This window comes from Orycteropus afer, unplaced genomic scaffold (assembly GCF_000298275.1).
Source record: "Orycteropus afer afer isolate SDZICR_OR568_19922 unplaced genomic scaffold, OryAfe1.0 scaffold00208, whole genome shotgun sequence".
NCBI classification, from domain to species: domain Eukaryota; kingdom Metazoa; phylum Chordata; class Mammalia; order Tubulidentata; family Orycteropodidae; genus Orycteropus; species Orycteropus afer.
Window position 1 is genome coordinate 1,502,845 of NW_006921795.1, and position 4,854 is coordinate 1,507,698.

Consider the following 4,854-nt stretch of genomic DNA (forward strand, 5'->3'; position numbering starts at 1 on the left):
TCTAGATGGCAACTTGCTAGCTTTTAAGATCCCAGTCGCTACTTGCCAAAGTAGGATGTGGAATAATGTTTTTGTGTAGTATGTTATGCCAATTGAGCTTGATGTCCCCTGTAATAATGGTCCCAAGCCCACAGTCCAACTATTCACTCCCTCTGGGTAGCCAAGAAGTGACTACAACCTTGTCCCTAGTCAGCTCCACTATATACCTGGGAATTCTTACAGAACATACAAATACACTTGTATAAACATTGTCTGCCAACCCAATACATGGTTACGGGCACACTCCCACCTGTATAGACATACCTAATAGTTCATTGAGCCTGTCCACCCATCTATCAATGTTTGCCTTCACTGACAATGCAGTACTGTATAGGCAAAAGGATTCATCTTTTTTGGGTGAAGAGAAGGGCAGTGTACCAAATGTGAATGACCAACATGGTGCCATTGAGGAAGAGGAAGACATAGACAGGTACATGGGAGGTGCAGACAATAAAGATGAACCCTTTTGCACATACAATACTGCATTGTCAGTGAAGGCAAACACGGGTATACAGGTGGATAGATGGGTGGACAGGCTGAACTATTAGGTATGTCTATGCAGCAGGGAGTGTACTGAAGACCATGTATAGGGCTGGCAGATAATGGTTCTACAAGTGTATTTGTATGTTCTGTGAGAATTCTCAGGTGTACAGAAGAGCTGACAAGGGACAAGGTTGTAGTCACTTTTTGGTCACAGCCATCTACCCAGAGGGACCAAGTAGTTGAACCTGTGGCCTTGGGACCATAGTCACAGAGGACATCAAACTCAATTGGCACAACATACTACAAAAAAACATTGTTCCACCTTCTACTTTGGCAAGTAGCAACTGGGATCTTAAAAGCTTACAAGCAGTCATCTAGATGCAATAATTGGTCTCTCCTCATCCAAAGCAAGGAAGAATGAGGAAAACCAAAGTTTCATGGAAACAATTAGTCCTTGTGAATGGTACACCATGCGATCCTCGCCTATACGACTATGAGACCAGAATTAGATGGTGCCTGGCTACCACTGTCAAACACTCAGAGGGAGATCTATGTAGGAGATCCTGGATAGAGAGGGAGAACAATGTGGAACAAAACTCAAAATCAATTGGGAAAAAAAAGGGCAGGGGGACCAAGTTTGCTAGTCTGATAGAGCCTAGTGAACCACTGAGACTATGGTCCCTAGCTGCCGTTCAGGTCTGGAATTGAACCCACACCTGTGGCTTCCAGCCAAACAAAATACAGGCATATGATTTGAACATGTACCTGAGATAGATACACTCCTTGGAGAGAACAATCATGGGAGAAAGAAGGGCTGTTTATGCACAGGGCGACAGTTCAGGGGGCAGGAGTGCATGGAGGGATGGACACAGGGAAGAGGTAACTATCAGGAGGAAGTGGGAGGGGAGCTGTTGCATTGGGATAAATTGAAGTCAATTTCACAAGACTTTGTGGTCTGTTCCTCCCATGCACCTCTCTATGGCTTCCTCTTCCTCAATGCCACTGTGCTGTACACTCACTTTTAGTACATTGCCCTTTTCTTCACCAAAATCAAGAGTTGTCTCTACTATCTAACAGTGTTCCCTCCCCTCCCACCTCTGGTAACCAACAAAGAAACTTTCCTTCCATATAGAAACCTTTCCTTGACTTTTTACAATAATGGACTAATACAATATTTTTCCTTCTGTGATTGACTTATAAGCATAATGTCCTCCAAGCTCATCCACATTATGTGGTGTTTTGCAGATTCTACATTATTCTTTAGGGTCGCATGGTATTCCATTGTGTGTATGTACCATAGTTTGGTTATCCATTCTTCTGTTGATGGGCATCTAAGTTGTTTCCTTTTTTTTGTCATTGTAAATAGTGCTGCGATGAACATGGGTGTGCATATATCTGTTCTTGTCCTGGCTCTCACTTCTTTAGGATATATAACTAGTAATGGGATTGCTGGGTCAAATGATATTTCTAATTCTAACTTTTTAAGGGATTGCTATAGTGCTTTTCACAGTGATTATATCATTTTACAGTCCCACCAACAGTGTATTAGATTCCCAGTCTCTCTTCATCCTCACCAGCATTTGTTATTTTCTGTCTCTTTGAACTTTGCTACTGGTGCTGGGGCAAGATGGTATCTCATTGTTGTTTTGATTTGCATTTCTCTAATGGGTAATGATCATGAGCATTTCTTCATATGTTTGTTGGCTGCCTGAATATCCTCTTTGGTGAAGTGTCTATTCATGCCTTCTGCCCTTTTTAAATTGGATTGTTAATCTTTTTATTATTGAGGTATTGGAGTTTTCTATAACTTCTAGAGATAAGCCCCTTGTCAGATAAGTCATTGTCAAATATTTTTCCCAATCTGTAGGTTCTCTTTTTACTCTTTTGGAGAAGTCTTTGGAAACATATCAAAATTTAATTTTTAGAAGGTCCCATTCATCTAGTTTCTCTTCTGCTGTTTGTGCATTTTGAGTTATGCTTGATAGTCTATTTATGCCATATATTCTAAAAGAGAAAAAAAAAAAAAAAAACACAACTCACCATATATTAGGCCCCCTAACTTTGCCCCTAGTTTTTCCTTGAGGAACTTTATAGTTTCAGATTTCACATTTAAATCTTTGATCCATCAGGAGTTAATTTTTGTGTATGGTGTGAGGTACATATCTTGTTTCATTTTTCTGCAAATGGATATCCAGTTTTGCCAGCATCATTTGTTAAACAAACATTCTCTTCCCCACTTAATGGATTTGGGGCCTTTGTCAAAGATCAGCTGACCATAGATTGATGTGTCTACTTCTGGGTTCTCAATTCTATTCCATTGGTCTATGTGTCTGTTGGGAGCTCTGGTAGCATAGTGGCTAAGGCACTTGACTGCTAACCAGAAGGCTGGTGGTTCAAACCCACCAGCCACTCCTCAGAAGGAAGATGGGGCAATCTACTTCCGTAATGATACTGTCTCAGAAACCCAAGGAGAGGTCGCTATGAGTCGGGTCAACTTGATGGCACATAACAACAAACAACATGTGTCTGTTGTACCAATATCAGGCTGTTTTGACTACTGTGGCTGTATAGTAGGTTTTGAGATCTGAAAGTGTGAGACCTCCTACTTTGTTCTTCTTCAATAATGCTTTGCTTATCTGAGTGAGGTCTCTTTCCTTTCCACATGAAGTTAGTGATTGTTTTTTCCATATTCTTAAAGAATGTTGATGGGGAGCAGGGAGAGGATGGTGGCCCACCAGGCTCATCACAGACAACGCGGCGGCCATGTCTGCAAGCCAGGTGAGTGCCTAGGTGGCAGGGCGGCAGTGGCGGGACCTCGCGTGTGGCAGGGTGGCCTGAGCTTCGACCTCCCTCAGGTTCCAGGAAAGCAGGCCAGCGACAAACATGGGAGCAGCAGCAGAGGCGGAGGTCTGGTGCGTCCCCCTCCTCCTCAGCCTGAGCCAGGGAAGGCCAGGTGGCCTGTGTGGCTGGAGGGGCATCTGCTGCATGAGAATGAGAATTCTCTTTACCAGGATATGGAGACTGTTCAATTACCAGGAGCACAAAGTTATAATTGTTGGGCTGGATAATGCAGGGAAAACTACCATCCTTTACCAATTTTCTATGAATGAAGTTGTACCTACGTCCCCTACAATAGGAAGTAATGTAGAAGAGATAGTGGTTCATCATACACGTTTCCTTATGTGGGATATTGGTGGCCAAGAATCTCTTCGTTCTTCCTGGAACACTTACTATACAAACACGGAGTTTGTAATAGTGGTTGTGGGCAGTACAGACAGAGAAAGGATTTCTGTAACTAGAGAAGAACTCTATAAAATGTTAGCACATGAGGACCTAAGGAAAGCTGGATTGCTGATTTTGCTAATAAACAAGATGTTAAAGAATGCATGGATGTAGCAGAAATCTCCCAGTTTTTGAAACTCACTTCTATTAAAGATCATCAGTGGCATATCCAGGCTTGCTGTGCCCTTACTGGTGAGAGACTGTGCCAAGGACTTGAATGGATGATGTCACAAGTTAAGATTAGATGATTTCTACTGACTTTTTCTCATAGACTTTGTATAAATAAAGTGCTGGACTTTATCTGAAAGCTGCAAAAATTAATGGTTTAGATATATTTATAATAAACTGATTTAAATTTTTTATATAAGAAGAAAAATTAAGACCACTTATTTGAAAACAAAGATAAAGAATCACCTTCCAATTTGCTGTCTCATTTGTTCCTTCCAAAGTAAGGTCTTAAAAGCTGTGATTGACTTTTTTCTCATAATGAATCCTCTCAGGACATTGTGTAGTCTGTGGTAAGTACAAAGGGAGAGGAGAACATTTTTACCTTTGAGAACTTTATCATCAGTATAACCCTTCCTTAGTTGAATGTTGTTCTCTTCTTATTCCATTATGTCAAAGTACAAATCAGCACAGATTCTCAGTTTCCAATATTTTAAAATGTAATGTTGCTGTTGAAAAGTCTTTTACGTTAAGATTGTATATGTATTGTGTATATACCTCAAGTTCAAATTAATGGCTTTGACTTACATTACAAGAAAAGTAAATAACACGAAACCTAATGATATCCTTAATTATAACCATGGTGACGTGAGTACTGGCATTGGTGTTGTCATTTTGTGTTTATCTCTTTATGTTCTCCCTATTGTATTAACCAATCCCAAAAATCATTGAACTGCTTTAAAAGAAAGGTAGAAGAGGAAGAAAGCTTGATATTTTGTACATGTTTTCTTATTGATCAAATAACTTACAGAAACATGCAATACAACTGAGTGGAATATATATCAAGTATATCAAATCCTTGGCTTAGTGTTACTAATGGGCATA

The 4,854-nt window shown here is 40.5% G+C and overlaps 1 pseudogene; it reads left to right on the forward strand.

Annotated features, from left to right (window-relative positions):
- The first annotated feature begins 3,513 nt into the window (after nucleotides 1-3,513).
- Nucleotides 3,514-4,052, forward strand: LOC103203236 (annotated as a pseudogene).
- Nucleotides 4,053-4,854: the final 802 nt, after the last annotated feature.